Here is a 10,218-nt window from a genome sequence, read left to right as displayed (position 1 = left end):
GGCTTTCTCCGTAGCCTTGATGGCCTCTTCGGTTTCTGATGTTGTAGCCTCCGCAACAGAAATTCTGGTAGACTCATCAGCTGCACTCTTTGCAATTTCTTGGACATCTATGATGGGCTCCTCCTCTACCATTAGAGTCGAGTCTATAAGATGGGAAAGAAAGAGCAAAGAATAGAAGGAACTCATGGTTCAGATCAAGTTCAAGAAGACAAAAAATAAGAAAAACCAACAAGGATAACAAAGCACTCAACAAAGGTTTACATTGATGGGCTTGTGGAGGAGATCTCGTATCTTCTTTGGCAACATCAGTTGCCGTTGCTCGGTCCCCGGTAACGCTGGTTCCCGGCAGGTCCTCGATGTGGACAAATTCCTCTTGGCACTCCTCTAGAGGAGGGGTGGACCTTGTCGGCGAGCTTCTTGGTGATATGTCTCCAACGTATCTATAACTTTTGATTGTTCCATGCAATTATATTATCTGTTTTGGATGTTTTATATGCATTAATGTGCTTTTTATATTATTTTTGGGACTAACCTATTAACCTAGAGCCCGATGCCATTTTATATTTTTTCCTTGTTTTTGCCTTTTATAGAGAAGGAATGTCAAACGGAGTCCAAATGGAATAAATCTTTGTAATGATTTCTCTTGGACTAGAAGACACCTATGTGACTTGGAGAGAAGGCCAGAACAGTCTCGAGGAAGGCACAAGCCTCGCGCCCCTCGGAGGTCCTCTAACCCTAGCTCCACCTCTACATATTCACAAATATTCCCCAAACATCAGAAGCGTCCACCAAAATACTTCTCCTCCGCTGCAAGCCTCTATTCCCGTGAGATCCCATCTTGGGGCCTTTTCCGGCACTCTGCAGGAGGGGGATCGATCACGGAGAGCCTCTACATCAACCTTGCTTCCCTTCCGATGAAGCGTGTGTAGTTTACCATAGACCTACAGGTCCATAGCTAGTAGCTAGATGGCTTCTTCTTCTCTCTCTCTCTCTCTCTTTGATCTTCAATACAATGTTCTCCTCGATGTTCTTAGAGTTCTATCCGATGTAATATTCTTTTGCGGTGCGTTTCTTGAGATCGGATGAATTGTGGATTTATGATCAAATTATCTATGAATATTATTTGAGTCTTCTCTGAACTCTTTTATGCATGATTAAGATATCTTTGTATTTCTCTTCAAACTATGGATTTGGTTTGGCCAACTATATTTGTTTTTCTTGTAATGGGAGAGGTGCTTAGTTTTGTGTTCAATCTTCGTTGTCCTCACCCAATGACATAGTAGGGGCAGCGAGGCACGTATTGTATTGTTGCCATCAAGGATAAAAAGATGCGGTTTACATCATACAGTTTGATTTTACCCCTCTACATCATGTCATATTACTTAAAGTGTTACTCCATTCTTATGAACTTAAAGTGTTACTTGAAGTAGTAGTACATGCACACAGGAGTCGGTCTAGTTGTCACGGGCGTGATGCCTACATTCATCATCATTTCCCTAGATATCGTCATAACTTTGCACTTTTTCTATTAATTTCTCAATAGTAATTTGTTTACCCACCGTATGTTTTCTTTCAAGAGAGAAGCCTTTAGTGAAACCTATGGCTCCTGGGTCTATTTTCTGTCATATATTTTCACATCTATAAGCCAAAAAACAAAAATACCTTGCTGCAATTTATTTATATTTACTTTATTTTCCCTTTTATTTATCTTTTATACCTATGTCTATTAGATCTCACTCTTGTTCGTGACTGTGAAGGGATTGATAACCCCTTTTTCACATTATGTGCAAGTGTTTGTTAGTTTGTGTAGGTGCATATATTGGAGACTTGCTTGTGCCTCCTACGTATTGCTACCTTGTATCTTAACTGAGGGAAATACCCTTTCCACTTCAAGGGAAAAATCAACGCAAGCTCAAGAAGTAGTAGGAAGAATTTCTAGCGTCGTTGTCGGGGAGGTTCTACATCAGGCCTACCAAGTACCCATCATAAACTCTCATCTCTTGCACTTACATTATTTGCCATTTGCCTCTCTTTTTTGTCACAGCCCTAGATTAGCCTTGTTTGTCTTTGCATCTCATCATGTCATCATCATAGTTATGTTTATGAAAGTTGAAATGAGGTTAGTTGAAACCCTCAGAAATCCTTTCGAAAATAATCAACATTAAAATCTCTTCAAAGAAGTCCAAGAAAATTTTCCTCTTAGTCTCTGAAAATATTAGCAAGAGGTAAAACTCAGAACAATATTTTTTGTAATCTCAGAGATATTTATTTTGGGCCTTTGAATTAAATCAATTACATATTTGAGTTGGATTTATTTCTCTTATATAAGAGATAAAGTTCAAATATTTTTCTAAGTTTGCATGTGACCTTGGACTTGTTTCCTGAGCTCACATAAAAATTTACAGGAAGTTTCTAAATGATTTGATGCTTCAAATCAAATCTAACAAATTACAAAAAATAAAAAACAAGATAATATTGAATAGAGAGAGAGAGAACCACCTGGGCCACTAACCTGGCAGCCCACTTACCTGAGAGGCCCAGCCGCAGCTGGCCCATCTGGCCCATGCCAATCATCTCCCTCCTCCCGCCAGAAGGACGAGAGGCGCGTGCTTGGCATGCACGACCACGCGCCCCGCCACCTCCTGCTTCCTGCTGCTGCCTTGACGTGCCCGGACGACGCCACGATACCCCCTGGCTCCGTCTCTCTCTCATCTCCCTCACTCCTTGCTCTCTCTCTCCCCTCCTCTATCTCTCTCATGCACAGCCACCCAAACACGCCGTCGTTGCCGCTCCAGAGCCATCACCTCGCCTCGCCGCCGTGTTTCGAAGCATCGCCGTAGTCACCTACGTCACCCCAATTGAGCCCCATGAGATCGGACACCCTGCATCACCGGCTGCCTCATCATCATCATCCTCGGGCGCACAAGATTGCCGTCGTCGGTTCGCTTCACTCGAGCCATCCTCGAGCCCGTTGAGACCTCTACTGGCCTCCCTGTGAGCTCCTCAGCCTCTCCCCCTAGCTCCCGTGCTCGTTTGGCCGCATTAATTGTCGTTCCCATCCTGGCCAAGAACCACCGCCGCCACGAGCTCAATTCCGGTGAGCTCGCCCCACCCCCAGCTCCTCCCGCTTGCACCACTCGATGCAGATGGGTCTTCGCAGCCCGTAGATGGCCTCGGCTGTCCATCTGGACGTCAGAGGGCCAAACCCGAGCCATCCGCCACGTCTGTCGTCGCCGGAAGTTAGTGTTGGAAATATGTCCTAGAGGCAATAATAAAAGTGTTATTATTATATTTCTTTGTTCATGATAATAGTCTTTTATTCATGCTATAACTGTATTATCCGGAAATCGTAATACACGTGTGAATACATAGACCACAATATGTCCCTAGTGAGCCTCTAGTTGACTAGCTCGTTGTGATCAACAGATAGTCATGGTTTCCTGGCTATGGACATTGGATGTCGTTGATAACGGGATCACATCATTAGGAGAATGATGTGATGGACAAGACCCAATCCTAAGACTAGCACAAAAGATCGTGTAGTTCATTTGCTAGAGCTTTGCCAATGTCAAGTATCTCTTCCTTCGACCATGAGAGCGTGTAACTCCTGGATACCGTAGGAGTGCTTTGGGTGTATCAAACGTCACAACGTAACTGGGTGACTATAAAGGTGCACTACAGGTATCTCCGAAAGTATCTATTGTTTTATGCGGATCGAGACTGGGATTTGTCACTCCGTGTAAACGGAGAGGTATCTCTGGGCCCACTCGGTAGGACATCATCATAATGTGCACAATGTGACCAAGGGGTTGATCATGGGATGATGTGTTACGGAACGAGTAAAGAGACTTGCCGGTAACGAGATTGAACAAGGTATCGGTATACCGACGATCGAATCTCGGGCAAGTACAATACCGCTAGACAAAGGGGATTGAATACGGGATTGATTAAGTCCTTGACATCGTGGTTCATCCGATGAGATCATCGTGGAACATGTGGGAGCCATCATGGGTATCCAGATCCCGCTGTTGGTTATTGACCGGAGAACGTCTCGGTCATGTCTGCATGTCTCCCGAACCCGTAGGGTCTACACACTTAAGGTTCGATGACGCTAGGGTTATAAAGGAAGTTTGTATGTGGTTACCGAATGTTGTTCGGAGTCCCGGATGAGATCCCGGACGTCACGAGGAGTTCCGGAATGGTCCGGAGGTAAACCTTTATATATGGGAAGTCCTGTTTTGGTCACCGGAAAAGTTTCGGGCGATATCGGTAATGTACCGGGACCACCGGGAGGGTCCCGGGGGTCCACCAAGTGGGGCCACCTGCCCCAGAAGGTTGTGTGGGCCAAGTGTGGGAGGGGACCAGCCCCTAGGAGGGCTGGTGCGCCCCCCACAAGGGTGCAAGGCGCAAGGGAGAGTGGGAGGGGGCAAACCCTAGTCCAGATGGGCCTTAAGGCCCATATTGGTGCGCCTCCCTCTCCTCTCCCCCCTTGGCCGCCTCCCCTTTGCCATCTAGGGCTGGCCGCACCCCTTGGGGGTGGGAAACCCTAAAGGGGGCGCAGCCCCCCCTTCCCCCTATATATAGATGAGGTTTGGGGCTGCCATACACATGAGTTCTATTCCTCTTGGTGCAGCCCTACCTCTCTCCCTACTCCTCCTCTCCCATGGTGCTTGGCGAAGCCCTGCTGGATTGCCACGCTCCTCCATCACCACCACGCCGTTGTGCTGCTGTTGGATGGAGTCTTCCTCAACCTCTCCCTCTCTCCTTGCTGGATCAAGGCGTGGGAGACGTCACCGGGCTGTACGTGTGTTGAACGCGGAGGTGCCGTCCGTTCGGCACTTGATCATCGGTGATTTGAATCACGACGAGAACGACTCCATCAACCCCGTTCACTTGAACGTTTCCGCTTAGTGATCTACAAGGGTATGTAGATGCACTCTCCTTCTACTCGTTGCTGGTCTCTCCATAGATAGATCTTGGTGACACGTAGGAAAATTTTGAATTTCTGCTAGGTTCCCCAACAGTGGCATCATGAGCTAGGTGTATTGTGTAGATTCTTTGCACGAGTAGAACACAAAGTAGTTGTGGGCGTTGATTTTGTTCAATATGCTTACCATTACTAGTCCAATCTTGTTTCGACGGTATTGTGGGATGAAGCGGCCCGGACCGACCTTACACGTACTCTTACGTGAGACAGGTTCCACCGATTGACATGCACTTGGTGCATAAGGTGGCTAGCGGGTGCCAGTCTCTCCCACTTTAGTCGGAACGGATTCGATGAAAAGGGTCCTTATGAAGGGTAAATAGCAATTGGCATATCACGTTGTGGTTTTGCGTAGGTAAGAAACGTTCTTGCTAGAAACCCATAGCAGCCACGTAAAACATGCAAACAACAATTAGAGGACGTCTAACTTGTTTTTGCAGGGTATGCTATGTGATGTGATATGGCCAAAAGGATGTGATGAATGATATATGTGATGTATGAGATTGATCATGTTCTTGTAATAGGATTCACGACTTGCATGTCGATGAGTATGACAACCGGCAGGAGCCATAGGAGTTGTCTTTATTTATTGTATGACCTGCGTGTCATTGAAGAACGCCATGTAAACTACTTTACTTTATTGCTAAACGCGTTAGTCATAGAAGTAGAAGTAGTCGTTGGCGTGACAACTTCATGAAGACACGATGATGGAGATCATGATGATGGAGATCATGGTGTCATGCCGGTGACAAGATGATCATGGAGCCCCGAAGATGAAGATCAAAGGAGCTATATGATATTGGCCATATCATGTCACTACTCTATTTGATTGCATGTGATGTTTATCATGTTTATGCATCTTGTTTGCTTAGAACGACGATAGTAAATAAGATGATCCCTTACAACAATTTCAAGAAGTGTTCTCCCCTAACTGTGCACCGTTGCTACAGTTCGTCGCTTCTAAGCACCACGTGATGATCGGGTGTGATGGATTCTTACGTTCACATACAACGGGTGTAAGACAGTTTTACATAGCGAAAACACTTAGGGTTAACTTGATGAGCCTAGCATGTACAGACATGGCCTCGGAACACGGAGACCGAAAGGTCGAGCATGAGTCGTATAGCAGATACGATCAACATGAAGATGTTCACCGATGATGACTAGTCCGTCTCACGTGATGATCGGACACGGCCTAGTTGACTCAGATCATGTAATCACTTAGATGACCAGAGGGATGTCTATCTGAGTGGGAGTTCATAAGATGAACTTAATTATCTTGAACATAGTCAAAAGACCTTTTTGCAAATTATGTCGTAGCTCGCGCTTTAGTTCTACTGTTTTAGATATGTTCCTAGAGAAAATATAGTTGAAAGTTGACAGTAGCGATTATGCGATCAGTAGAAAGCTTATGTCCTTAATGCACCGCTTAGTGTGTTGAACCCCAAACATTGTTTGTGGATGTTTCGAACATCGAACATACACGTTTTGATAACTACGTGATAGTTCAGTTAAATGGTTTAAGTAGAGGCACCAAAGACGTTTTCGAAACGTCACGGAACATATGAGATGTTTCGAGGGCTGAAATTGGGATTTCAGGCTCGTGCCCACGTCAAGAGGTATAAGACCTCCGACGATTTTCTTAGCCTGCAAACTAAGGAGAGAAGCTCAATTGTTGAGCTTGTGCTCAGATTGTCTGAGTGCAACAATCACTTGAATCAAGTGGGAGTTGATCTTCCAGATGAAATAGTGATAGTTCCTCCGAAGTCATTACCACCAAGCTGCTAGAGCTTCGTGATGAACTATAATATATCAAGGACATATATGATGATCCTTGAGATATTCGCGATGTTTGACTCCGCGAAAGTAGAAATCAAAAGGGAGCATCAATCGTTGATGGTTAGTAAAACCACTAGTTTCAAGAAGGGCAAGGGCAAGAAGGGATACTTCATGAAACGGCAAATCAGCTGCTGCTCTAATGAAGAAACCCGAGGTTAAACCCAAACCCGAGACTAAGTGCTTCTGTAATAAGGGGAACAACCACTGGAGCAAGATTACCCTAGATACTTGGTGGATGAGAAGGCTGGCAAGGTCGATAGAAGTATATTGGATGTACATTATGTTAATGTGTACTTTACTAGTACTCCTAGTAGCACCAGGGTATTAAGATACCGGTTCAGTTGCTAAGTGTTAGTAACTCGAAATAAAAAAGCTACGAAATAAAAGGAGACTAGCTAAAGGTGAGCTGACGATATGTGTTGGAAGTGTTTCCAAGGTTGATGTGATCAAGCATCGCACGCTCCCTCTACCACCGAGATTGGTGTTTGCGTTGAGCATAGACATGATTGGATTATGTCTATCGCAATACGGTTATTCATTTAAGGAGAATAATGGTTACTCTATTTATTTGAATAATACCTTCGATGGTCTTGCACCTAAATAAATGGTTTATTGAATCTCGATCGTAGTGATACACATTTTCATGCCAAAAGTTATAAGATAGTAATGATAGTACCACTTACTTGTGGCACTGCCATGTAAGTCATATTGGTGTAAAACGCATGAAGAAGCTCCATGTTGATGGATCTTTGGACTCACTCATTTTTGAAAAGTTTGAGACATGCAAACCATGTCCATTGGTGTTTACGCATGAAGAAACTCCATATAGATGGATCATTTGGACTCACTTGATTTTGAACCACTTGAGATATGCAAATCATACCACATGGGCAAGATGACTGAAAAGCCTCGTTTTCAGTAAGATGGAACAAGATAGCAACTTGTTGGAAGTAACACATTTTGATGTGTCCAGTCCAATGAGTGCTGAGGTATGAAGTGAATATCGTTATGTTCTTACTTCACAGATGATTCGAGTAGATGTTGAGAATATTTACTTGATGAAACACAAGTCTGAATTATTGAATGGTTCAAGTAATTTCAGAGTGAAGTAGCAGATCATTGTGACAAGAGGATAAAATGTCTATGATATGATCATAGAGATGAATATCTGAGTTACGAGTTTTGGCACACAATTAAGACATTGTGGAAATTGTTTCGCAATTAATACCGCCTGGAACACCATAATGTGATGGTGTGTCCGAACATCATAGTTGCACCCTATTGGATATGGTGCGTACCATGATGTCTCTTATCGAATTACCACTATCGTTCATGGGATAGGCATTAGAGACAACCACATTCACTTTAAATAGGGCACCACGTAATTCCGATGAGATGACACCGTATGAATTATGGTTTAGAGAAACCTAAGTTGTCGTTTCTTAAAAGTTTGGGGCTGCGACGCTTATATGAAAAAGTTTCAGGTTGATAAGCTCGAACCCAAAGCGGATAAAATACATCTTCATAGGACACCCAAAACAATTGGGTATACCTCCTAATTCAGATCCGAAAGCAATATGAATTGTTTCTAGAATCGGGTCCTTTCTCGAGGAAAGGTTTCTCTCGAAAGAGTTGAGTGGGAGGATGGTGGAGACTTGATGAGGTTATTGAACCGTCTCTTCAACTAGTGTGTGACAGGGCACAGGGAGTTGTTCCTGTGGCACCTACACCAATTGAAGTGGAAGCTTATGATAGTGATCATGAAACTTCGGATCAAGTCACTACCAAACCTCGTAGGATGACAAGGATGCGTACTACTTCAGAGTGGTACGTAATCATGTCTTGGAAGTCATGTTGCTAGACAACAATGAGCCTACGAGCTATGGAGAAGCGATGGTGGGCCCAAATTCTGACGAATGGTTAGAAGCCATGAAATCCGAGATAGGATTCATGTATCAGAACAAAGCATGGACTTTGGTGGACTTGCCCGATGATCGGCAAGCCATTGAGATAAATGGATCTTTAAGAAGAAGACGGATGTGGATGGTAATGTCACCATCTATGAAGCTCGACTTGTGGCGAAGAGTTTTTCACAAGTTCAAGGAGTTGACTACGATGAGATTTTCTCATACGTAGCGATGCTTAAGTCCGTCGGATTCATGTTAGCATTAGCTGCATTTATGAAATATGGCAGATGGATATCAAAACGAGTTTCCTTAGCAGTTTTCGTAAGGAAAGGTTGTATGTAATACAATCAGAAAGTTTTTGTCGATCCTAAGGATGCTAAAAGGTATGCTAGCTCCAGCGATCCTTCTAAGGACTGGAGTGAGCATCTCGGAGTTGGAATGTATGCTTTGATGATGATCAAAGATTTTGGGTTTGTACAAAGTTTATGAGAAACTTGTATTTCCAAAGAAGTGAGTGGGAGCACTATAGAATTTCTGATGAGTATATGTTGTTGACATATTGATGATCAGAAATGATGTAGAATTTCTAGAAAGCATATAGGGTTATTTGAAAGGTGTTTTTCAATGGAAAGCCTGGATTAAGCTACTTGAACATTGAGCATCAAGATCTATAAGGATAGATCAAAATGGTTAATAATACTTTCAAATGAGCACATACCTTGACATGATCTTGAAGGTGTTCAAGATGGACCAGTCAAAGAAGGAGTTCTTGCCTGAGTTGTAAGGTACGAAGTTAAGACTTAAAGCTCGACCACGGCAGAATAGAGAGAAAGGACGAAGGTCGTCCCCTATGCTTAAGACGTAGGCTCTTCAGTATGCTATGCTGTGTACCGCACCTGAAGTGTGCCTTGCCATGAGTCAGTCAAGGGGTACAAGAGTGATCCAAGAATGGCTCACAGGACAGCGGTCAAAGTTATCCTTAGTAACTAGTGGACTAAGGAATTTTCTCGATTATGGAGGTGGTAAAAGAGTTCGTCGTAAAGGGTTATGTCGATGCAAGCTTGACACCTATCCGGGATAGCTCTGAATAGAGAGACCGGATACATATAATGGAGCAATAATTTAGACTAGCTCCAAGTAGAACAGTTATTTGGAATAGCTCCAAATAGAACGTGGGAGCTACATCTAGGAGATGACATAGAGATTTGTAAAGCACACACGGATCTGAAAGGTTCAGACCCGTTGACTAAAACCTCTCTCACAAGCAGAACATGACCAAACCCCAGATCTCATTGAGTCTTGATCACATGATGATGTGAACTAGTTTAGTGACACTAGTAAACTCTTTGGATGTTGGTCACATGGTGATGTGACCTGTCAGTGTTAATCACATGGTGATGTGAACTAGATTATTGACTCTAGTGCAAGTGGGAGACTGTTGGAAATATGCCCTAGAGGCAATAATAAAAGTGTTATTATTATATTTCT

Source organism: Triticum aestivum, chromosome 6A, assembly GCF_018294505.1.
Source record: "Triticum aestivum cultivar Chinese Spring chromosome 6A, IWGSC CS RefSeq v2.1, whole genome shotgun sequence".
Classification (NCBI taxonomy): Eukaryota; Viridiplantae; Streptophyta; class Magnoliopsida; order Poales; family Poaceae; genus Triticum; species Triticum aestivum.
This window is presented reverse-complemented; position numbering follows the sequence as displayed.